Consider the following 27,105-nt stretch of genomic DNA (forward strand, 5'->3'; position numbering starts at 1 on the left):
GAACTAAAAATATCCGCCTCATCCTCCACCTGTTCTTGTTCTTTTTCAACCATCTGATCAAAAATCGTTTCTGATAATTGCACTTCAACTTCATCTTCACTCTTTGATTTCTCCTCTTGTCTTAACCTGTGACTTTGCGACCTTGTTACTACACAATCCGGAAAAATCCCAGGATATTCGTCCTTCAACACTTCAGTTGACTGATTTTCCACTGGCTTATCAACCACAGTAGGCATCACTCCCACCTGCGATCCAGCTATATCATTACCCAAGATAAACTGTATTCCTGGACAAAGTAGTTTATCTATTACTCCTACTACCACTTCACCACTCTTCACTAGGCTTTCCAACCGTACCTTATATAATGGAATGCTACTCCAGAATTCCACATATCACCATTTCTGGCAACATTCTTCCCAAACTACATAATTCCTCATCTCTTACCATTAAAGATTGACTAGTCCCTGTATCTCTTAAAATTGTGACTTCTTTACCTGCTCCTCCTGATACACATGAGTAAACTTTACCCACACAAGTAAATTATTTTAAGACATCTGGCACCTTCTTAAGAATTACTTCTTGAACAGGCTGTACAATCATTTGCACCTCCTTCGCTTCCCTTGGGCTTTCCTTTACCACTCTAACAACTCCCACTGTCTTATCCTGTTTTACCACATCAGCCTTTCCAGTGCTTTTCTTCAACCACCAACACTGTGACTACATGGCCTAGTTTATTACAGTGAAAACATTTGAAACTTTTCATTTCTTTTCCGCCCTCCTGGATTTCTTTTTTAATCTGAGGTATACTCTCTTTATTGTCCCCCATCAGATCACCTTTACCTTTACCACTTGAGTATTTCTCATGTCCTCAGTTTCTATCCCTCACCGGCTGAAACTGATGTCGGAAACCAATCTTTGATTTATGAACTAATTCATAATCATCTGCCATTTCTGCTGCTAATCTCGCAGTTTTAACCCTCTGTTTTTCCACATGAGTTCTAACTACATCAGGAATTGAATTTTTAAACTCCTCCAAAAGTATAATTTCTCTGAGAGCTTCATACGTTTGGTCTATTTTAAAAGCCCTTATACACCTATCAAAATTACTCTGTTTGAGCCTTTCAAACCGATGTATGTTTGACCAAATTCTTTCCTTAAATTTCTAAACCTTTGTCTGCAAGCTTCAGGCACTAGCTCATATACACTTAAGATGGATTTCTTCACCTCCTCATAGTTCCAGAAACCTCCTCCGGGTGCGATGCAAACACTTCACTCGCTCTACCTACCAGCTTTGTTTGAATCAGTAATACCCACATGTCTTGTGGCCATTTCATTTGTTTAGCTACTTTCTCAAATGAAATGAAAAAGGCTTCCACTTCCTTCTCGTCATACCTTGGCAATGCTTGGACATATTTAAATAGATTCCCACCAAGCCTTCGACTATGACGCTCTTTCTCACTATCCTCATCACTATCATCCAACTGTACGTTTCCCTTTACGTCTGCCAATTTTAACTGATTGTCATGTTTCATGGCCATTTTCTGAAGTTCAAACTCCCTCTCTTTATCTTTTCCCTGATCTGTATCTCCCTTTCTTTTTCTTTTTGTTCTGCTAGGGCTATTCTTTCTTTTCTCCTTTCTTCTCTCTCCTTTTCTTTTCCCACTCTCTCTCTTTCTATTTCTTTTTCCTCTCTCTCTCTTTCGTATTCAAGCCGCTTTAATTCTTTCTCATGTTCCATTTGTTTAAGTTGCAACTGAATTTTTGCCATTTCCAATGAGTCAAACGGTATCTCAGGCAACTTTAAATGCTTAACCACCACCATAATTACTTCATCTTTTCGCATTTTGTCAGGTAATGTTAACTGCAATGTATTTGCCAAACCTAACAGTCTGCTTTTACTCTCTGAAAGTAAGGTATCACGTGTTATCGTGTCCACCCCCAAAAGTCTCTGAGCCTCTGAAAGAGCCATTGTCCACAACACACTCCCCACTTAAACTAAAATACCACACCAGAAAAGCAACACTCCTTCACTGTCTTTAAGTTCACAAAAGCCAATCCAATAGATAGACTTTCATCCCCCTCGAGCCCCCAATTATAATGGGAGAGGTGTTTTCAGAACCCCAAAATATATCATGGAGTTCAACCAACCTCTCCCTTTAATGGATTGTTGCTTTTCCGAGCACACAGCTTGTTCTCCAGCGGTGGGATTACAATTATGGACACGTGGGTTTTTAAACACAAAACAATGTTTATTCCATGAACTCAACTTAACCTTTTAACAACAAACATTGAACATCTTAACACCCCTTACTTCAAAGATAACCCCGAAAATATTACAACACTAAATAATCCTTCAGTTATTCCTTTCAACATCCAAGAGACTTAACACCTTTAAACAGAAACACATCAGGTTAAAGGCTTTACTATTATGAGTTTAAATCACAAAAATGATCCAGAGATAGTCTTTCATGGCAGAGATCACAGCAGATCCAGCTCACTGCAAACACAGACACACACCCAAGCTCTTTTTCAAACTGAAACTAAACAAATGCAAAATGGCTGATCTAAAGCCCAGCTCCACCCACACTCTGACATCGCTGCATTTCTTAAAGGTACATTGTTTAAACATCCATTTCTTAAAGGCACTCTCACATGACAATACCCTTAACACCATGGGCTCTTAACTTATTTAACAGCCTCCTATATGGCACCATGCCAAAGGCCTGCTGGAAATCTAAATAAATCACGTCCACTGGTTATCTGTTGTCTAACTTCCTTGTTACTTCCTTATAGATTTCTTCAACTGCTTCATCAATGACATCCCTTCCATCGTAAGGTTAGATGGGGATGTTCGTAGGTGACTGCATAATGGTCAGTACCATCCGTGACTCAGATAATGAAGCAGTCCATGTCCAAATGCAGCAAGACCTGGACAATATCCAGGCTTGGTCTGACACGTGGCAAGTTACATTCATGCCACACAAGTACCAGCCAATGACCATCTCCTACCAGAGAGAATCTAACTACCGGCCCTTGACATTCAATGGCATTACCATCGCTGAATCCCCATAATCAACATCCTGGGGGTTACCATTGATCAGAAACTAAACTGGACTAGCCATATTAATACCGTGCCTAACAGAGCAGGTCAGAGGCTATGAATCCTATGGAGAGTGACTCACCTCCTGACCCCCCAAAGTCTGTCCACCATCTACAAGGCACAAGTCTGGAGTGCAATGGAATACTCTCCACTTGCCTGGATGAGTGCAGCTCCAACATCACTCAAGATGCTCAACACCATCCAGGGCAAAGCAGCCTGCTTGATTGCTCCTCCTTCCACAAACATTCAAACCCTCCACCACCGACGAACAGTGGCAGCCTTGTGTACCATCTACACGATGCACTGCAGGAACTCACCAAGGTTGCTTAGACAGTGCCTTCCAAACCCACGACCACTACCACCTCGAAGGACAAGAGCAGCAGACACCTGAGAACCCCATCGCCTGGAGGCTCCCCTCCAAGTCACTCACCATCCTGACTTGGAAATATATCGCTGATCCTTTGCTGTCGCTGGGTCAAACCCTGGAACGCTTTCCCTAACTGCACAGTGAGTGTACATACACCTCAGGGACTGCAGCGCTTCAAGACGGCAGGTCACCACCATCTGCTGAAGGGAACTAGGGATGGGTAACAAATGCTGGCCGAACACCGACTAATGGCCCCAGCCAGTCTACAACATGATCTGCACTGGTTGGCCACTGAAATCATTGGAATGAGCTGGCACCTTGCAGTTGGCTTGCTGCCTGCATTGCAATCAACAGGCGTGGGCCAATGTGAATTGAAAACGAAAAATGAAAATCGCTTATTGTCACAAGTGGGCTTCAAATGAAGTTACTGTGAAAAGCCCCTAGTCGCCACATTCTGGCGCCTGTTCGGGGAGGCTGGTACGGGAATTGAACCATGCTGCTGGCCTGCCTTGGTCTGCTTTAAAAGTCAGCTCTTTAGCCCTGTGCTAAACCAGCCCCTTAAATACCCATTTTCAGGTGCTATTGAATTTTGCTCCCCGAATTTAACCTGAGATACAGCATGCCCACCTAACCAACGCTACACAAAGAACCAAACTTCTAGAATAACAAAAAGAGAGAGTCTCCAATACTCAGCAGATCAGGCAGCCTCTGTGAGGAGAGAAACATAGTCTCCGGCTGGAATTCTACTGCCCTCCGTCTCCAGGAGTGCACTGGCAGGTACCTGGGGCACTCTAAAATCAGGTGGGCTAGCAAGGGCACCATGCCTGTCACGAAGCTGTCCCCTCCCCTGGTATTTTACCGTAAGTCTTACAACACCAGGTTAAAGTCCAACAGGTTTGTTTCGAATCACTAGCTTTCGGAGCACTGCTCCTTCCTCAGGTGAATGAAGAGGTAGGCTCCAGAAATCTTTATATGGACAAAGTCAAAGATGCAAGACGATATTTTGAATGCGAGCATTTGCAGATAATTAAGTCGGCACAGGTCCAGATGGAACAGGTTAAAGAGGTGTGAATTATCTCAAGCCAGGACAGTTGGTAGGATTCCGCAAGCCCAGGCCAGATGGTGGGGGGTGAATGTAATGCAACATTAATCCATGGTCCCGGTTGAGGCCATACTCACGTGTGCGGAACTTGGCTACTTGGCGACACGCAGAATCGCTGAGCAGAAATTTATAGCCGTTCCGCACACATGAGTATGGCCTCAACCGGGACCATGGATTAATGTTGCATTACATTCATTCCCCACCATCTGGCCTGGGCTTGCAAAGTCCTACCAATTGTCCTGGCTTGAGACAATTCACACCTCTTTAACCTGCTCCATCTGGACCTGTAACGACTTAATTACCTGCAAAGACTCACATTCAAAATATCGTCTTGCATCATTGACTTTGTCTTTATGAATGTTTCTGGAACCTACCTCTTCATTCACCTGAGGAAGGAGCAGTGCTCCGAAAACCAGTGATTCGAAACAAACCTGTTGGATTTTAACCTGGCATTGTAAGACTTCTTACTGTGCTCACCCCAGTCCAATGCCGGCATCTCCACATCATGGTATTTTACCAGCCTTGGAGTATGCCTGAACTACGTGACGAGCCCGACTGTGTGCTCGCATGGGTGTGAGCCTTTACGGGCACCTTTACTCAATGGAAGATTCCTCGTTGGAACTGTCCTCTCTCCCTTGAACCTCCCCCCCCTCCCCCCCGGGCCTCCCAACTGCACAGTCCCCCCCGTAACTCTCCCAACCCTCACTGGGACCTGAGTAGCTAACTCTGGCGAGGCCGACCCACTAACCTTCGATCCTGGACTCCATCTCTGCCTCTGCCGTGGAACTAACAGCAATGCCAGCAGTGACCACTGCTCCAGGTGGCACTGCTGGGACTGCAGAGCTGGTCTCGACTGCTCTTGGAGGCAGGACACCCCCCCCGCCCCCCCCCCCTCACAAGGGCAAACACCAAGACCTCAGGCCTGCTGACTGGAAAATCCAATCATGGCTTCCTGGGCTGGCAGATTTAGGCCACTACCTCCATGTCAAATTCAGCCCAATTTTCTGATGATACGTCATCAAGTTGAAACGTTCCTTCTGTCGGTCTCTTTACATCGGTTGTCCTGGCTTGCCCAATATTTTCCAAGAATTTATTTTCAAATATACAGCATCTGCAGTGTTTTGTTTTTGTACCAATCTTGGCGAAATAAATTGTTAATTAATCACTGCCCGATGAGATATGCCAAAACGGGCAGCAAGTAGAGGGCTGAGATGTCGACGTTCTTAGTAAATTCATTTATCCTGTGTAAACCTGCGACACTGTACGTGCAGCCAAAAAACACATATTTCCATTAATAGGGCATAGTGTAGGCTGAATGGTGATGGCTCCTGTTTCCTCGGCCAACTTTGTTTCAAGAACTTTGTTCGGGGCTGGTTTAGCTCACTGGGCTAAATTGCTGGCTTTTAAAGCATACCAAGGCAGGCCAGCAGCACGGTTCGATTCTCGTACCAGCCTCCCTGAACAGGTGCCGGAATGTGGCGACTAGGGGCTTTTCACAGTAACTTCATTGAAGCCTACTCATGATAATAAGCGATTTTCATTTCATGTGTTGTGTTTGTATGGTATGGATGTAGCTTATACCTGCATGAATGTAGGTATACATGAAATATTCACTGTTTGGGGCAGCACGGTAGCCTTGTGGATAGCACAATTGCTTCACAGCTCCAGGGTCCCAGGTTCAATTCCAGCTTGGGTCACTGTCTGTGCGGAGTCTGCACATCCTCCCCATGTGTGCGTGGGTTTCCTCCGGGTGCTCCGGTTTCCTCCCACAGTCCAAAGATGTGCAGGTTAGGTGGATTGGCCATGATAAATTGCCCTTAGTGTCCAAAATTGCCCTTAGTGTTGGGTGGGGTTGCTGGGTTATGGGGATAGGGTGGCGGTGTTGACCTTGGGTAGGGTGCTCTTTCCAAGAGCCGGTGCAGACTCGATGGGCCGAATGGCCTCCTTCTGCACTGTAAATTCTATGGAAAAAAAATTCTGTGAAAGAAGACTTGTGTAATCTTGCCAGAGGAAGAGCAGCAATTGGCTACAAGGTTAGCGTTTATTCAACATGAAAGGCGGTGCCCTAATTGGAGGGCAGTTTTGTTTCCGCGAAACTATTTTCGTAAAATATCTGAACGAACATTGCAAACATTTCAATGTGGCCGTCACAAAGTGCAACGATATTCAAGTTTTCTACCTCCATCACGTTGATCTGCAAGAGGCTTCAATACAGTCAAAGAATCATCGCAGCCATTTCAAAATGGTCATTGCAAATGGTGCAAAGGTACTTAAGTTGCCTGCATAGATCAAGTTGCACGCTGAGCTACTTCCTTACAATTATGATACATGGGATATTCCAGACAGTTAATGCTGTGGATCTGTCGGCTGCAGCTAGAGACAGTCATTACTTGTAACAAAGTCTTTTTACCCACACAGAAAGATACCTTTACCTATAGGTGGTCTCCGCGACTTGTTTTAATTTATGTATATCTTTGTAATGAGACATATTTCTTCGTCATTTAGCGATGATTTCAAATGTTTTGGAATTAAACCAAAGTAATGAGGCAACAAAGTGAATATTACCGCCTCAAGGTGCACCACACACATGACATTAATTAGCTGCAGTTTGCAAAGAACACGTGGGGGCTACAAACCTTCACTTCATTTCAGAAAACTGGGATGCAAAGATTGTATAGGAACCCCCAACCAAGTAGGCTAAGGCTGATTATATTTTCACTAACCCGATGTGAGCTTCTCCTTCAATCACCTGGAAATAAGCCTGTGCGATTCCTGCGTTATTCAAACTCCTCGGGCCGAATCTTGTGGAGGCGACAGAGACCTTTGGCGGGATTCTCCCATGCCCCTGCCAGCTGGATCAGTGGCGGGTGGTGGGGAGGGGATTTCGGCGGGGCACGCAAAAACCGGTCACACCCCTGTGTGAAACCACAGCCGGATCTTCCCACGTTGCCTGCCGTGGCTGATGAGGAATCCCGCTGGAGGCCGGCATGAGACCGATTTGCGTCCCGCTAATGGATGCAGAAGAAGGCTCGAATGGAATCTTCCCCCACATCCGATTCTCCATAATACCAGTGGGGAAAATACACTGGAACACGCCTGGACCAATACGTGCAGAAGTCAGCACTAACGTGAAGAAGGCCTGGGGCTGCCTCCAAAACTTGGGATCGAGGCCGCCAGCGACCATGAATCCTAGAACACCACAGCAGCGGGTGGGAGGAACATCTATAAGGTGGGTCTTCCAGCTCCAGTGTCTTCGAGGAGATTCATCTCCCAGACTCAGAGTATTCCTGGAGATCCATCTTCTTTCTTCAATGGTGGGTCGGTGACCTCGGGCACCTTTTAAATATGCCACTTGGATATGACCACCCTGCCACAGAAAAGGGCACAAAGCCCACAGATGCATAATTAATGGCGCCAGGGACAGAAGATGTGCTGCGGTTTCCCGTCATCCTCCACAACGGGAAACACTTCCCGCCCCCACCCCTTCCACGGGACGTAGACCATAAGACCATAGGGTATAAGAGCAGAATTAGGCCATTTGGCCCATCAAGTCTGCTCCGCCATTCGATCACGTCTGATAAGTTCCTCACTCCCATTCTCCTGCCTGTCGTGTTGGGTGCTCTGCTACACAGACGAACCAACATGGTTGCGGAAGGTACAACTCAGTTTTATTACTAACTGTATTAACATTTGTAAACTGGTTACTGTGGTTCGTTCATTACCCTCTAACCTGTGGACCCAGCCCTAATACTATCTTGGAGAAGCACTCAGCACATGGTGAATGTCTGAGTGGCACGCTGTGAGCTCTGTGCCCTGAGCTGTCTCCTGCTGGAATGAATCGGAAGTGTCGTGTTCCCCGTTTTATAGTGTGTCTGCTCTTGCTTGTGATTGGCTGTGATGATGCGTGTGTATTGATTGGTCCGTTGATCTGTCCATCAGTGTGTATGTGTGTTTGCACCATGATGTTTATCTGAATATCATGACACTGCCTTCTCCCAATAACCCCTGATCCCCTTATTAATCAAGAACTCCAGATTTGTGCTTAAGGTATTGTTACCGGCAGGACTATAGAGCTGGAGGTGGAATTAGACAGAATAGTTCTTTCTTAGAACATAAGAACTAGGAGCAGGAGTCGGCAATTTAGTCTCTCGAGCCTGGCTAATCCCATCATGGCATCAGCGCCTCCATCCTGCCCATTCGCCATAACCCTTCAACCCATTACTACTCAAAAATCTGTCTAACTCCTTCTTGCAGCATGGTAGCACAGTGGTCCAGGGTCCCAGGTTCAATTCCCGGCTTGGGTCACTGTCTGTGTGGAGTCTGCACATTCTCCCCGTGTCTGCGTGGGTTTCCTCCGGGTGCTCCGGTTTCCTCCCACAAGTCCCGAAAGACGTGCTGTTGGTGAATTGGACGTTCTGAATTCTCCCTCTGTGTACCCAAACAGGTGCCGGAGTGTGGCGACGAGGGGCTTTTCACAGTAACTTCATTGCAGTGTTAATGGAAGCCTATTTGTGACAATAAAGATTATTATTATTTTGATAAGTTTACTCACGGTCCCAGCATCCACCGCACTCTGGGGTAGCGAAGAAGTAATTTTGGAAGAAGTAATTTCGCCTCATCTCGGTTTTAAATTTGCTGCCCCTTATGCTGAGACTTTGACCTCTTGTTCTCGAATGCCCCACACGAGGTCGCATCCGCTCCACGTCTACTTTATCCATACCTTTTATCATCTTATATACCTCAATCTGATCTCCCCTCATTCCTCTAATCTCAAGAGAGTAGAGGCCTAAACTGCTGAATCCCTCTTCATAAGACAAACCCCTCGGGCGGGTCTCAGCCCATGCCGGGCCAGAGAATCGCCGGGCCGGGCGCGAATCGTGCAACGCCGCCCCGATGCCGCCCCGCCAATTCTCCGGTGAGCGGCCTCCCTGTCGATTCTCCGCCCCGGGTGGGCCGAGTCGCCGCAAAGAAAATCCACGTGTGGTCTTACCCGGCGGGACCTCGGCGTGCATCCTTTCGGGGGCGGGCTGGTAGGGGGGGGGTCTGACCCCGGGGGGGGGCCTCCACTGTGGACTGGCCCACGATCGGGTCCTACCGATCAGCGGGCCGGCCTCTCGGGCTGGGGCCTCTTTTGCACCACGCCGGCCCCTGTGGCCTTGCGCCATGTTGTGTTGGGGCCGGCGCAGAGAGGGAGGCTATCGTGCATGCTCGCATTCGCACCAGTCGCGGTGCGCATTCGCACCGGTTGCAGCGCGCATGCGCAGGCCCGCGACGCACATTTGACGCCGGTATCGGCAGCTGGAGCAGCGTGGGTCACTCCAGTGCCGTGCTGGCCTCCTGTAGGGCTTGGAATAGCTGATCCTGGGGGCCTGTTGACGCCATCGTAAAAGGCGACGGCGTTTAAGATGGCGTCAACACAGCCCCAGGATCAGTGAATCCCATCCCCATCTCTGGAATCAATCTAGTGAACCTGCCTCCAATTCCACTACACCTTTCCTCAAATAAGGGCACCAAAACTGTGCACAATACTCCAGTTTCGGTCTCACCAATGTCTTGTGCAGTTGCAACAACATTTCCTTACCTTTATATTCTATTCCTTTAGCTATAAATGCCAAAATTCCATTCGCTTTCTTTATTACCTTCTGTACCTGAATGCTAGTTTTCCGCGATTCATGCACCAGGGCACCCAGATTCCTCTGCACCGGGGCACCCAGATCCCTCTGCACCGGGGCACCCACATCCCTCTGCACCGGGGCACCCAGATCCCTCGGCACCGGGGCACCCAGATCCCTCTGCACTGGGGCACCCAGATCCCTCGGCACCGGGGCACCCAGATCCCTCTGCACTGGGGCACCCAGATCCCTCTGCACCGGGGCACCCAGATCCCTCTGCACCGAGGCACCCAGATCCCTCTGCACCGGGGCACCCAGATCCCTCTGCACCGGGGCACCCACATCCCTCTGCACCGGGGCACCCAGATCCCTCTGCACCGGGGCACCCAGATCCCTCTGCACCGCAGCACCCAGATCCTTCTGCACCGGGGCACCCAGATCACTCTGCACAGGGGCATGCAGATCCCTCTGCACCGGGGCACTCAGATCCCTCTGCACCGGGGCACCCAGATCCCTCTGCACCGGGGCACCCAGATCCCTCTGCACCGGGACACCCAGATCCTTCTGCACCGGGGCACCCAGATCCCTCTGCACAGGGGCATGCAGATCCCTCTGCACCGGGGCACTCAGATCCCTCTGCACCGGGGCACCCAGATCCCTCTGCACAGGGGCATGCAGATCCCTCCGCACCGGGGCACCCACATCCCTCTGCACCGGGGCACCTAGATCCCTCTGCACCGGGGCACCCAGATCCCTCTGCACCGCAGCACCCAGATCCTTCTGCACCGGGGCACCCAGATCCCTCTGCACAGGGGCATGCAGATCCCTCTGCACCGGGGCACTCAGATCCCTCTGCACCGGGGCACCCAGATCCCTCTGCACCGGGGCACCCAGATCCCTCTGCACCGGGACACCCAGATCCCTCAGCACCAGGGCACCCAGATTCTTCTGCACTGCGGCAACCATTTCCCTTTGCACCGGGGCACCCAGATCCCTCTGCACCGGGGCACCCAGATCCCTCTGCACCGGGGCACCCACATCCCTCTGCACTGGGGCACCTAGATCCCTCTGCACCGGGGCACCCAGATCCCTCTGCACTGCAGCACCCAGATCCTTCTGCACCAGGGCACCCAGATCCCTCTGCACAGGGGCATGCAGATCCCTCTGCACCGGGGCACTCAGATCCCTCTGCACCGGGGCACCCAGATCCCTCTGCACCGGGGCACCCAGATCCCTCTGTACCGGTACACCCAGATCCCTCAGCACCAGGGCACCCAGATCCCTCTGCACTGCGGCAACCATTTCCCTTTGCACTGGGGCACCCAGATCCATCTGCACCGGGGCACCCAGATCCCTCTGCACCAGGGCACCCAGATCCCTCTGCACAGTGGCACCCAGATCCCTCTGCACCGGGGCACCCAGATCCCTCTGCCCCGGGGCACCCACATCCCTCTGCACCGGGGCACCCAGATCCCTCTGCACTGGGGCACCCAGATCCCTCTGCACCGGGGCACCCAGATCCCTCTGCACCGGGGCACCCAGATCCCTCTGCACTGAGGCACCCAGATCCCTCTGCACCAGGGCACCCAGATCCCTCTGCGCCGGGGCACCCACATCCCTCTGCACCGGGGCACCCAGATCCCTCTGCACAGTGGCACCCAGATCCCTCTGCACCGCAACACCCAGATCCTTCTGCACCGGGGCACCCAGATCCCTCTGCACAGGGGCATGCAGATCCCTCTGCACCGGGGCACTCAGATCCCTCTGCACCGGGGCACCCAGATCCCTCTGCACCGGGGCACCCAGATCCCTCTGCACCGGGACACCCAGATCCCTCAGCACCAGGGCACCCAGATCCCTCTGCACTGCGGCAACCATTTCCCTTTGCACTGGGGCACCCAGATCCCTCTGCACCGGGGCACCCAGATCCCTCTGCACCAGGGAACCCAGATCCCTCTGCACAGTGGCACCCAGATCCCTCTGCACCGGGGCACCCAGATCCCTCTGCACCGGGGCACCCACATCGCTCTGCACCGGGGCACCCAGATCCCTCTGCACCGGGGCACCCAGATCCCTCTGCACCGGGACACCCAGATCCCTCAGCACCAGGGCACCCAGATCCCTCTGCACTGCAGCAACCATTTCCCTTTGCACTGGGGCACCCAGATCCCTCTGCACCGGGGCACCCAGATCTCTCTGCACCGGGGCACTCAGATCCCTCAGCACCGGGGACTCAGATCCCTCTGCGCTGGGGCACCCAGATTCCTCTGCACCAGGGCACCCAGATCCCTCTGCACAGTGGCACCCAGATCCCTCTGCACCGGGGCACCCAGATCCCTCTGCACCGGGGCACCCACATCCCTCTTCACCGAGGCACCCAGATCCCTCTGCACCAGGGCACCCACATCCCTCTGCACCGGGGCACCCAGATCCCTCTGCACCGAGGCACCCAGATCCCTCTGCACCGGGGCACCCAGATCCCTATGCAGCAGGGCACCCACATCCCTCTGCACCGGGGCACCCAGATCCCTCTGCCCCGGTGCAGCCAGATCCCTCTGCACCGGGGCACCCAGATCCCTCTGCACCGGGGCACCCAGGTCCCTCTGCACCTGGGCACCCAGATTCCTCTGCACTGCGGCACCCAGATCCCTCTGCACCGGGGCACCCAGGTCCCTCTGCACCTGGGCACCCAGATCCCTCTGCACCGGGGCACCCAGGTCCCTCTGCACCTGGGCACCCAGATCCCTCTGCACCGGGGCACCCAGATCCCTCTGCACCGGGGCACCCAGGTCCCTCTGCACCTGGGCACCCAGATTCCTCTGCACTGGGGCACCCAGTTCCCTCTGCACCGGGGCACCCAGGTCCCTCTGCACCGGGGCACCCAGGTCCCTCTGCACTGGGACACCCAGATCCCTCTGCACTGGGGCACCCAGATCCCTCTGCACTGGGGCACCCAGATCCCTCTGCACAGGGGCACCCAAAAGTCTCTCCCCATTTAGATAATAAATGTCCGACCAAAATGGAGGACCTTACACTTATTCACGTTTTGCCACATGTTGGCCCAGTCGTAGTGGTCCAAGACGGGGTGGAGTACCAGAGATCTAAGTCCCCTCACTCCCCATGAGGAACGGGTCCTGGAGATCGCGGGGTTTTCCGAGGAGACAGCAGTCACCTGCAGCGAGATCGGCCTCTGCTGCAGAGGTGAGGATCCACTGTCCCTTCACCCAGATGACTCGCCTCATGTGAGTCATTCATGCCAGACAGAATAATCCTTCCCTCTCACTGACCGCATGTCCAGTGTCTCGCAGGATCGCCATCTGATGGGGCCGGGCCATCTGGAGTCACCCCCCCCCCCCCACCCCCGCCTGCCACCCAAGAAACCACCTTCTTGGAGATCTTCGAGTAGACCACCATCGAGGTGTCACAGCTCTCACCCACACCTTCCACCAGCTCAGAGACACACACCTCGGTGGGCAAGGCTTAGTGGACAGGGTTCTGGGGCACAGTCTGGTGAGCACCGCACAGTTGCTGATACACATCAGGCGGAGGCAGGAACATCCAAGAGAGACATCTTTAGGAGGCCTGCTGGATCCCAGGACTCAGTTGAGTCCCAGTCAGACGCTGAGTCGCTGGTCAACATTATCCCAGAGCTGAAGCAGATGCTGGGACACGGCCGTGAGATTCAGGAGGGGATGTCCAGCGAGTACGTAGCCGATTGGAGGAATTCCAAAGGCTCCGGGTATAGGAGACGATGCCGACAATGCGTGGCACCGAGGCCAACACTGCTGGGGTGGTGACCAGAGTGGAAGGCCCAAAGCATGCAGTCAGCGTCTTGAATAATGGTGCCTAAGACATGGCACAGTCAGTGACAACCATGTCTGAAGGCCTCCACATCATGTCCCAGTTGCTCAGGGACATGTCCCAGTCGCAGGTGGACATAGACGGGGCACACCAGAGTAAGGCCTAGTCACTGGGGAGCATCAGCACCATGGTGCAGACAATGTGGAGGCAACAGGACCGGCAGAACAAGATGACGCCAAAGCCCTGGAGCTCCCTCCAACTGCCCCTCTGTCCCATGGAGACCCCCAGCGACTACATGAGGCACGCAGAGCTAGGAACTACATGAGGGATTGCCAGCGGGCGGTGGATTGCCAGCGGGAGGGATCTAACCACGTGCAGGAGCGGGCGGAGGTGCCGACCATGCGTGCCACCCAGGCAAGCACTGCACGGGTGGTATCCTTGGTAGAGGCCTTGGGAGCGAAGGTTTCAGTCATGGGTCAACATCTCTAAGGCCTGGGCCAACCTGTGCAGGCACTGGCCGAAGCCCAAGACAGGGCTGCCCTATCACGGGCAGCCATGTCGTAGAGATACGTGTTAATTGCAGCGGCGCTCCAGAGCGCGGCCCTGTCACAGCTGGCCATGGCTGGGAGCATCGCCGGCTTGGACCAGGCGCTGGCCGATGTGGCACAGATACAGAGGGAGGTGGCCGGTCCCAGAGGGAGATGGCACAGTCACTGGGTAATGTGACACAAACCCAGAAGGTGGTGGCACAGTCGGTGGGTGATGTGGCGCAGTCCTGGGCGGAGGTGGCCCACTGCCTGTGCTAAATGGCCCGAGCACGCAGACCCTAGTCGAGATATGAGTGAGTCCCCAAGACTGGCAATGCCAGGTGCAAGGGGAGCCTCAGGGGTTAGCTCTGCTCGCACCCCTGTTCCGTGCAGTATCCCGGGGACCATTGGGCACCCCGAGGGAGGAGGAGGCAATGGGGGCCTGTGCCGGTGACTCCCGCAGGGGAGGTGCCGGAACACCACAGCGCCTCAGACTAGCCCCCCCCCCCCCCCGCCTCCTGTCCATGGTGCATCACATGGGCAGTGGTCAGAACAGAGCGGCACCATGCCACATGGGACACCCGAGCTGCAGCCCGGCCCATCCAAGCACGGTCGCCTCAGAAGATGGCCACCCACGGGGATCCAGATCACAGGGCGGGAACCGCAGCAGGCCGCCTCCACTCCTGGTGTATCATCTGGGGAATCACCTGGACGTAGCACTGTGGCCCGAAAATACACCAGTCACGTTGGCACGGGTGCAGGGCATAGTATAGTGACAGGGGCCAGGGCGCATATCTGTATATATTTGTTCACATTAAACACCTGTGCACAATATTACAACCTGCCTCGGCGCCCTGTCAGAAAGGTGTGAGGGATGGGCAAGTCTAGGCTGGCCACAGACAGGACGCAGGGTGCGGGATGGGGGGGATGGGCGGGCGCTGTGGGTGGCTTGGCCCAGGGACCCTAGTTCAGCCAGTGCTCACTGCTCTGGTGTCGTCGTCCCCCTCCCCCGCCCCCCCCCCCACCCCCCCCCCCCCCCCCCCCCCACCTCCGCCACCCCAGGGAATTAATGGGACCGTGTGATGGTATGGCCAGATCGCATGCAGGGATCACCCAGGTGGATGGTGAAAAGTGCTACCGTGGCCAGAAGTCAGAAGTTGTCGTACGATGCGGAGCGGGTTGTCGTCATCCTCCATTCCATGGGCCAGACCTCACCATGGGGCGTGGGCCCTCGCCTGTCATTCGAGGACCTGCCGGACCGGGCATGCTGCCGAAGACTCCGGCTGAGCAGGTGGACAGTGCAACATATCTGCCAGAGCATGGCGCACCTGGCACTGCGTGGGTATGGGGGAGGGCACCCGCACCCGGTGGCCGTCAAGGTGATGGTCTCCCTGGATCTTTACGCCACGGGGTCTTTCCAGGCGCCGAGTTGGGACTTGTCCGGAATCTCAGAGCTCGCTGCACAGGTGCATCCGCACTTTCATGGAAGCCCATGCCAACCCGGGCCCCATGTCGTGCCCATCCTTCCTTGTAGGGCGCCCTGCATCCCCTCGATGACCCCTTGGGCCCATGGCATCTCACCGATGGTGACGAACCCCGCTGCCAGGACATCTTGGTGGGCTCAGTGTCTGGATGTTGAAATGAATATATTGTGCCAACTGGGCATAAACGTGCTCCGTGAAAGCGCGGATGCACCTGTGCAGCGAGCTCTGACATTCCGGGTGATGTGTTGGGTGCTCTGGATCCGTGGAACACATACAGGCCACCAACACTTAAAATAGTGCAACACTATTTTATTAAGTTAGAAACTGTTGAACATACTTTCACTGTGGGTTAACACGATGTTGGATTAAACTAAAGACCTACGCCTGTCCTAACCAGTCGATGCAATCAGCACATGGTGAAGATCTGTGCTGTAAGCTGTAAGCTCTGTCCTTCTGAGAGGCTGCATCCCGAATGAGCGGGAACTCTGATGCCCCCTGTCTTTATAGTGAGTGTGCTCTCACTGGTGATTGGCTGCGGTGTTATGTGTGTTGATTGGTCCCACTGTGTGTCTATCAGTGTGTGTGTCTGCACCATGATATACTGGTGTATATTATGACACCGGACAAGTCCCAACTCGGCGCCTGGAAAGACCCCGAGGCGTAAAGATCCAGGGAGACCATCACTTTGACGGCCACCGTGTGCGGGTGCCCTCCCCCATACCCACGCAGTGCCAGGTGCGCCATGATCTGGCAGATATGTCGCACTGTCCACCTGCTCAGCCGGAGTCTTCAACAGCATGCCCGGTCCTGCAGGCCCTCGAATGACAGGCGCTGCCAGTGCACTCGGGTCCTCATGCGGCTCCTCCTTCCTATCTCCTCCTCGGCCTGTTGGGCGGCTGGCTCTCCACCCTCAGTGACAGTCCCCTGTTCCTCTGGGGCAGGCTCCACTGCTGCAGCTTCCTCCTCCTCGAGCAGCTCCAGCTCGTACAGCCGCGGGGCATCCCCCAGGGCTGCAGCGACTAGGAGGAAGGCCACCATTGCTGGTTGGATTCCAATATCCATTGTCTGCAGGGGATGAAAGGCCAAAATATTAGCATGGTGCGTACCCCCATACGCAACCAGATCCAGTCTCATGGTGGGCCCAGCTGGCACTGCAGCAACTGTGCCCCCATGCCGCCCTCCCCCCCTCCCCCCTCCCTGCACCCCTGGCCCCATCAGTGCCTGGCACATGGGGGCCTCTGGCCCTGGAGCCTGGGGTACCGTCACCTGGCACTGCTCTTGCCAGTGGTACGCTGTTTTGACGCCCCCCTGGAGGGGCTAATGTGGGTGTTGCCTTTGAGTGGGCCACGTGATGCACCACTGGCGGGTGGCGGCTGGTTGAGGGGAGGGAGTGTTGGGATGGCGGAGGGTGGAGTGGGGGAAACGGCCCACTCACCTCCTCAGTTCCCCTCTCCAGCTTCACGTGCTAAACTACGCCCGTGTGATTTCTTGCTGGCGGGGGGGGGGGGGGGCGTTTGATTCCCGGGAGGACGTTACATTCGACTTCAATCTTGCTCATGAGATAGAAATTCATGCAAATTGCCATCAATGATATGCTCGCCAAATTTGGGCGAGATGTGGAACTGGCCATCGGGGGCAGGCCGGTTAGGTGGCAAACTGATTAGTGCCTTTCCGTTATTTAATCGCCACGCCCAGATCCACGCCTTCTGCAATACAGTGGTTAAATCGTGCCCCATATCGCTTTCAAAGCACCAACAAATTACATTTATGTCACATCTGGAACATGGTCAAATGTACCGCGATGCTGCACTGGAACATAAGCAACTAAAACTAAAATTGACACCAAACCAATGAAGGAGATATTCGCACAACTGGCCAAAATCTGGTAAGTTTTAAGGAATGTTTTAGAAGTGGAAAGTGGGGTGCGAGCTGAAGAGATTCGGGGAGGACGTTTGACAGGTTAAGACCTAAACAGCTGAAAACCTGGGTGACAATCGTGGAATGAAAGAAGTGGGAAAGGGTGGGGGATGTAGAAGAATCCAGAATTGGAGGAATGCGGAATTCGCCTTCCCACAATGATTAAAACCATTCAGCAACATACATTCAAAATGCACTCAATCACCTCAATAATAAAACACTGGCTGGGATTTGAGGTGCCCCCCATGCCGTGTTTTTTGGGCAGTACAGGCAGTCAGCCACTGTCCGCCGTCGGGATCTTCTGGCCCTGTCAACGGGATTTCCCATTGTTCGCCATCGTCGGGGCAACGGGAATGGCTGGAAAATCCTGCCTCATCTACAAATGACACAACCGTATAATGCACCAGCACTTCGCCTCGACGAACATCAAAGGCAGAGGAATATTCCCTCCGTGGGAATGGTACATTTGCAGCAACACGTTATCTGCAAACGGTCACCTGTACAACATGCTGTGAGCAGTAAAACACAGAGTCAAATTATACAAACAACTCATACTGCCAGAGATTGTTTAGTAGGAACAGAGAGTGGTTTAAGTGTTGAACCCACAGCCAAGTGCATTTGCAAACAAGACGCAACAAAACAACATGAGCTGCATTCGATTGGCCGTCCCTGTCTGATTTCAGGATCAAAATCAGAAAACGGATATTTTGAACAAACAGAAGATGCTGAAAATATAAGGCAAATAGATCAGCATTTGAAAGAGAAAAGATGGGTAAATAATAATAAAAATCTTTATTATTGTCACAATACATTAACACTGTAATGACGTTACTGTGAAAAGCCCCTAGTCGCTACACTCCGGCGCCTGTTCGGGTACACAGAGGGAGAATTCAGAATGTCCAATTCACCTAACAAGCACGTCTTTCGGGACTTGTGGGAGGAAACCAGAGCACCCAAAGAAACCCACATAGATATGGGGAGAATGTGCAGACTCCGCACAGACAGGGACCCAAGCCGGGAATCGAACCTGGGACCCTGGCGCTGTGAAACAACAGTGTTAACCACTGTGCTACCATGCCGCATTTTACATGACACTTTTTTTTAAAAATGAGGGCAACTAAGGTGTCACAACCGAAACAATTAAGCTGCTTCTGCCCTTCAACAGTTGGCTGACTTAATCAAGCATTCCAGTATTTTCCTGTTATTCCCAGTAGTCATGGTTTTTTATTTTACTCTCTATCACCTATTATAGGAACAGGAAAAAGCTATTCACCGCCCCCCCCCCCCCGCCCCCTCACCCCAAACTCACCCGCTCAAAACCTCCTCCACAATCCCGTTGAATTAAGACCAATCTATCTCAGCTCCATTCTTCTGCGTTTGCTCCAGATCCCTGGTATCTTCACCTTATTAAAACCTACCAACCCCACTCTGGAACACTCCAGTTGACCAGCATCTACGGCCTTTTAGGGAAAAGATTTCCAGGTTTCTACTACACTTTTTATGAAACATGCTTCCTAATTTTTCTAACGACTGCCGCTAATTTTAAGATTGTGCCTCCCTTGCTCTGGACTGTCCAACCAGACGAAATCGTTTCTCAAAATCTATAAACCCCTTGAAGATTCAGGCCACCCCTCAATCTCTGATGCTTATTATTTGTGGAGATGCCGGCGTTGGGCTGGGGTGAGCACAGTTAAAAATCGTACAACACCAGGTTAAAGTCCAACAGGTTTGTTTCAAATCACTAGCTTTCGGAGCACTGCATCGGAGCACTGCATCATCGATGAAGACGAACATCTTGCCAAGGTCATCCCTACACCCCCACTACTTGCCTTCAAACAACCGCGCAACCTCAAACAAACCATTGTTTGCAGCAAACTACCCAGCCTTCAGAACAGTGACCATGACACCACACAACCCTGCCATGGCAATCTCTGCAAGACGTGCCAGATCATCGATGTGGGTACCACCATTCCACGTGAGAACACCACCCACCAGATAGGTGGTACATACAACTCGGCCAACATTGTCTATCTCATACACTTCAGGAAAGGATGTCCCGAAGCGTGGTATATTGGCGAGACCATGCAGACGCTGCGACAACGGATGAAGGGACATCGCTCGACAATCGCCAGGCAGGAATGTTTCCTTCCAGCTGGGGAACAATTCAGAAGTCAAGGGCATTCAGCCTCTGACCACCGGGTAAGCGTTCTCCAAGGTGACCTTCAGGACGCGCGACAACGCAGAATCGCCGAGCCGAAACTTATAGCCAAGTTCCGCACACATGAGTACGGCCTCAACCGAGAATTTGGATTCATGTCGCATTATGTTCACCCCCCACCATCTGGCCTGGGCTTGTGAAATCCTACCAACTGTCCTGGCCTGAGACAATTCACATCTCTTTAACCTGGGGTTACCACTATCTCTGGATCTGTAAAGACTTAATTACCTGCAAATGCTCGCATTCAAAGTATTGTCTTGCATCTTTGACTTTGTCTATGTATATATTTCTGGAACCTACCTCTTCATTCACCTGAGGAAGGAGCTCCGAAAGCTAGTGATTTGAAACAAACCTGTTGGACTTTAATCTGGTGTTGTAAGACTTCTTACTGTGCTTATTATTTTGTTCACCATAATCTGTAATACTGAAACTCATATCAAAACTCCAAAACCTAGGACTTGGCTCCTCCCTCTGCAACTGGATCCTTGACTTCCTGACCCGTAGACCACAATCAGTAAGAATAAACAATGACACCTCATCGGCAATAGTCCTCAACACAGATGGCAATAATAAAGATTATTATTATTATTATTATTATTATTAATCAATTTTCACACATGCACCATAGAAAGCATCCTATCTGACTGCATCACAGCCTGGTATGGCAACTGCTCGGCCCAAGACCGTTGGAAACTACAGAGAGTCGTGAACACAGCCCAGTCCTGCCCGCAAACTCGCCTCCCATCCATTATTCTGTCTACACCTCCCGCTGCCTTGGAAAAGTGGGCAGCACAGTCAAAGACCCCTCCCATCCAGGTGATTCTCTCTTCCAGCTTCTTCCATCGGGCAGAAGATACAAAAGTCTGAGAGCACGCACTAACAGGTTCAAAAATAGCTTCTTCGCTGCTGTTACCAGACTTCTGAATGACCCTCCTATGGACTGAATTGATCTCTTCACACATTTTCTCCACTGAATAGTACTACACCTGATGTCTGTGTCCATGTATTTACATTGTGTATTTATTGTATATCCTGGGCTGGATACTCCGCCCCGCCGTGCCACATTTCTGCTTCACCCCGTCGGTGGGATGCTCCGTTACGCCGGCTGGCCAATGGGGTTTCCCATTGTGAGGCAGCCCCACGCCTCCGGGAAACCCCCGGGCTGACGGCAAAACGGAGCATCCCAACGACGGAGAATCCAGCCCCCTATGTTTTTTCATGTATGGAACGATCAGTCTGGACTGTACGCTGAACAATACGCAGAACAATCTCGGTACACGGGACAATAAACTAAATCAAATCAAGACTTCAACTTCAACTTAGTTCAAATTGAGAATTGAATTCAGGTGAATGCACATTTAAGTAAACAGGAATCAGAACTTGAAATCAATGACTCTTTGTCGTGAAGCTTTAACACTAATTGCAAAAGTAAGATTAGGTGTTGATTGGGCTTGAGCACAGCTCTGCCAGCCAATCAGTTGAGTCAATGCTAATCCAGCAGGTGCTGTTGGAGCAAACACATCTTCATACCACTTCTCAGTATCATCAAGGCCAACGATCTATATACGTGAGGGACATACCGTGAGCGATGAATCTCAAAGGCTGTTTAAGAGGAACATATTTGTGACTTTGCTGTTTAGCACCGAGATGAGCTGATGACAGTGCTTTTCTTCAACTATATTGTCTGGTAAAATCAAAATATTATAGTATTTGTAAAGAGTTAGGAACCAATTGTTATGGCAATGTAGACCCAGGGTACCACATTCACTGTTGCACTGCAGTCATGTGCCGAGCAAGTCCACCAGTCACATGGAGAGCTGCAGGAAATGCTCATTGAAGCTCCAGCAATGGAAGCTTGAGGTGTGAGTATTTCAAACTCTTTGGACAAGACATAACAGTCACCGAACTTCCAACAAAAGAAAAACTAATTCATGAACCTTCTGTTTACCAGAAATTGTGACCATTTACTTTTAACTTTTTCTTCAATGTTCCCATGTGCAGGATTCAATATTAGGCGACTCAGCTATTAGCTGAACCATGACTCATTGAATGGATTCAGAAATCAGAGTCACTAAGCCAAGGGCAAATTATAATCAAGTGCATCAAACAACTTGCAGGGTTATTAAAAAGTCAGTAGGAATGTTGGAAATGTGCTTCAGATGTCTAAACTGGCCTTCCAAAGCGCCACAGTATGTCCCTATGAAGTAATGCCAAATCCTCTTGGCATGTTGGGCCCTGCGCAACATAGCCATTTGTTTGTGGAATAATGGATGACCTTCTGAAGAAGATTATATTCCCGGCAAATGGAACAATGGACTGCGGGAGTGGATCAAGGTCGTGCAGGAGTAAAAGAATCCGTAGGCACATTAAGTGGAGCAATATTTCACCCAGTCAGAAGCAGGTGCTCGCTAATACCCATCATATTTAGATTTGGATTCTTCTGGCTAAGCTAGCCCATTGAAAGACAAAAGGAAACGATTGTGATATCAAGACTGCACCATATTGAACAAATATAGCTCAGCCAGGAATTCTACTGGCGGGATTTTGGAAGCATATCAGTGTTTGGGGAGAAAGGTTTGCTTCCTCCATGGATGCAACCCTGAATCATGAACCACTTTTTGGAGTCAAGGGCAACACTGAAGACCAGGTTCCTCTGGGATGTCGCATTACCAAGGAACATGCATACACCCAAATGTTATGGAAATGCCAATGGAGGGCAAAAGGGGCAGATATAAACTGGAACCCGATCGCACACCAATCCCACCACTGTCCCGCCAGATCGTCATGCCAATTTAGTGAAGAAAATCCAGGCTTGCTCGTTCCAAAATCCTGCTCCTGTGCTTTTTCCAGTATGAAACGCAGTAGTTTAGAACTCATCGTAGCTAACAAAGAACAATACAGGACAGGGACAGGCCCTCCAAGCCTGTACTGGTCATGGTACTAACCTTGGCCAAAACCCTCAGCACTCCCTTGTGCCGTGTCCCTCTATACCCATCCTGTCCATATATTTGTCAAGATGCCTTTTGAATGCCATTAATGTATCTGATTCGACAACCTCCCTGGCAACGCGTTCCGGACACTCACCACCCTCTGTGTAAAAATCCTGCCTCGCACATCTCCTCTAAACTTTGCCCCACGGACCTTAAACCTATGCCCTCTAGTGACTGACCCCTCCACCCTGGGAAAGAGTGCCTGCCCATCCACTCTATCCGTGCCCCTCATAACCTTGTAGACTTCTGTAATAATCTTTATTGTCACAAGTAGGCTTACATCAACATTGCAATGCAGTTGCTGTGAAAATCCCCGAGTTGTCACACTCCGGCGCCTGTTCAGATACACTGAGGGAGAATTCAGAATGTCCAAATTACCTCACAGCACATCGTTCGGGATTTATGGGAGGACATGGGAGGGAGCGGGGGTGGGGGGGATGTTTGTGACCATAACAGCAGGGGATATAAGTTTGGTAGGCATGGGGCACTTGAGTGGGATGGCGAGGGGAGTCTTGACACCATAATAGTGGGAGCAGGGGTTAACAACCAAAACTTGTCCTTTATGTGTTGAGCCATAATATTATCATCTCTCTGCTGGTCAACTTACTCACTTGCAGTACCACATGAATCACTCAAGCTCACCCTGGAAACGCCCAGGATCAGTCTCCCACAGACTGTCCCAGACAACCTGGGACAAAAGGCACCCCCTACAGGGCAAACAGTCATAGGACAGTCCCTTAAAGATAAATGGGATGGGTCACTCTGCAGCTAAGCATTCAAATCTTGCAAACAGGAGTTTAGAAAATTAATTTATACTTTTTAAAGAACAAAGAACAATACAGCACAGGAACAGGCCCTTCGGCCCTCCAAGCCTGTACTGGTCATGATACCAACCTTTGCCAAAACCCTCAGCATTTCCTTGTGCCGTATCCCTCTATACCCATCCTATCCATGTGTTTGTCAAGATGCCTTTTGAACACCGTTAATGTATCTGCTTCCACAACCTCCCTGGCAACGCAATCCAGGCACTCACCACCCTCTGTGTAGAAAACCTGCCTCGCACATCTCCTCTAAACTTTGCCCCTCAGACCTTAAGCCTATGACCCCTGGTGACTGACCCCTCCACCCTGGGAAAGAGTGCCTGCCCATCCACTCTATCCATGCCCCTCATAATCTTGTAGATCTCGCTCAGGTCACCCCTCAACTCCATTGTTTCAATGAAAACAATCCAAGCCTATTCATCCTCTCCACATTCACCGATAACAAATGCAAATAGATTGCCGAGGTGTCCGCATTGTGTGCCAGTGAAATATAACTTGATCGGACTGCGACAAAAGTTTAACATTTTATTGTGATGCATAAAAACATAAAATACACAAAGCAAAAGCCAAAGAAACAATCAGAAACCAAAAAAATAAACATAGGCCGGAATTGTCCGGCCTGGCTGTGGTGGGACCCACCGTGTGGGGGATGCAGTGGTCCTGCCAACAGTCCACTATCTTTCGGCGGGACCAGAAGACCCCAGTGGTGGACGGGGCTGGAAAATCCCAGCCATAGTTAAAGTGGCAGGAAGTTCAAATGCAGCTTTATGTCGACACATTGAATGGTTCACTGGCGTTTTGTCCCTTACTGAGGCCCTGAATTTTCTCAGATATTGTTCGTTGTTTGGAGCTCTTTCTTGAAAGCCTCCCGCCCGGTGAAACATGCTGTAAATTCAGGGGGAAAATGTTTCTGCTTGAAATTAGTCGGGCACTTTCAAACCAAGTTACAACAGACCTCCCAAGCTGTTTGATGGAACAATTCAGGGCTTCGTGCTCAATCACCAATGTCCTCTGTGATGTACAATTCAGCAGACGCACCGTCCCTAAGGCAAAATCAGATCGGCGTTGAAGAATTCAGCCAAACGTGGGTCTAGCTGCGAAAGAAAGCAACGGCATTGTGTCAGTGTCCAAAGAAGCAGTATTCCAACAGCTCCAGAGCCTCAGGCCTTCCTCCAGTACAGCTGTCAAATAGAATTCTTTCCTTGCCCCATCCTCACAGAGAAAATAAAAAGCAAACATTTCCCGCTCTCCACCCAAATGCAACACGTTCTGCAGGCGCTGGGCACATAGTGGGGTGTGGGGGTGGGGGGAGGGGGGGGGGCGCTGTTGGCATGGGGATGTGGGACACACTCTACTGCTTCACCATCACTGTGGCAAGTTAGCAAACAATTTTTGCAAAAGCCAGGCAATCAGACCGAAATGGGCGGTATTTGTGTTTCTATGTTTACTTAATACAAATGTATCAATCTTACACGGACTGGTAAACTAAGCATTAGACTAGTTGAAAATGTAGTACAGGATTGCCCAGCAGCGTTGCCGTACAGATTCAACAACTATTATGAACAATAAAGTACAGTTGCAATTCCTTCACTCTGTCGTGTTAGGTACACTGGTCTAACACTGGCTGCAACTGGATGCAGCTTAGATCAGAAAGATACTCCATACCTTGAGGTTAGTTCAATCAGGTTTATTGAACTAATAGCACAGTTAGCACAGTTCTCTGTGAGTTCGACTCTCTCCTAGCTTAAGTTGGTTACTCTGACTGAACCAGACTAGCTCTTAGCCACGTGCTGGAGGTGTGAGATTGTAACAACACTCTTGACTGACTCTCTAGATGTTCATCAGTGGAAAGAGGCGGAGTGTGAGTGCCTTGTTTCTTTTATAGTCAGATCCCACCCCTGAGTGTCCTGCCTGCTTATTGGTCATGTCCTGTTCTCTGTGTCCTTTAGCTGCTTGTCTGTATATCATTATGTGTGCGTCTGCATATCATGACACACTCCACATGCTGATAGCTAAACTGAAAGCTCCTCTGAACAATGTCCGCTAATCACATGGTTTACATCCTGGCTCCTAGCTGCTTACTAATTAGCTTAGACTCTCTTAAAGAAATATCACAACATCCCCCTTTTCCTCCACAAAGATAATATCGCATACATTAAAAAGTTAAAGTACATTTTCATTACGTTAAGTGCGAAAACATGTTGCACAAAAAAATAAGAGTTTAATAAAGGATTTAAGAGTTCAAGAGCTTAAAATGTATAAGTGGTTTAACAGTCCTCCCGGATCTTGTAATGGTGTGCTATTCCTGAGATCTAGACTTATCAATAAAAGCAAATTACTGCAGATGCTGGAATCTGAAACCAAAAAGAAAATTCTTTTTTGGGGATCTAGACTTATCACTTGGGTGTTATCGACTTGTGAGCGTGTTGGCAACTTGCGTATTGTCGGAGTGCTGCTTGTTTTCTTGGTGATCTTTCACAATTGCACTCTCCGAGTCCACCTTTCGATGTGTTCCGTACATAATTGGTCTGCTCGGTGTTATACTGTTGTACAATTCCCTGAGCTGACTTCTGTTTCTTCTTAACATCACTGTATCCGGTGTTGCGACTTCACTGGATCCAGGCTTATTGCAAGCTTGGGATACTTCCGGAAATAACCAACTTCCCGGGATGAGCCACAAGCAAAATACTGCAGATACTGGAAATGTGAAAGAGAAACAGAAAATGCTGGATAAACTCAGCAGATCTGGCAGCGTCTGTGGAGAGAGAAACAGAGTTAACATTCCTTGTCCATCTGAATCTTCCACAGAACGGAAGAGGGGTAGAAATGCAATGAATTATTCAGTTAGAGAACTGGGTGGAGGAGGTGGGGCAGAGTGGAAGGTCAGGGTGTCACCCCCTTTGTCTTAGGTCCATGACCTATCGTTGCCCTTGTTTTGTTTCCTTGCTATCTCACCAATCTGGGTTAGCCAGACTGCTACAGATATACTGAGACGCTGGAGGGAATCGCATGAAGCAGCTGTCGGATCTGAGGATGGACAAAAACGAAACATTGAAAGCATCTAAAAGACAGAATTTCAAACCAATACGGATTAAAAGAAACAGGACAAATTTTGTTCGAGTGGAGTGTTTGTGAAAGCAAAGCCCATCGTGTACGTCACAATTTG

The sequence above is a fragment of the Scyliorhinus torazame genome, chromosome 3, assembly GCF_047496885.1.
Source record: "Scyliorhinus torazame isolate Kashiwa2021f chromosome 3, sScyTor2.1, whole genome shotgun sequence".
In the NCBI taxonomy this organism is placed as follows: domain Eukaryota; kingdom Metazoa; phylum Chordata; class Chondrichthyes; order Carcharhiniformes; family Scyliorhinidae; genus Scyliorhinus; species Scyliorhinus torazame.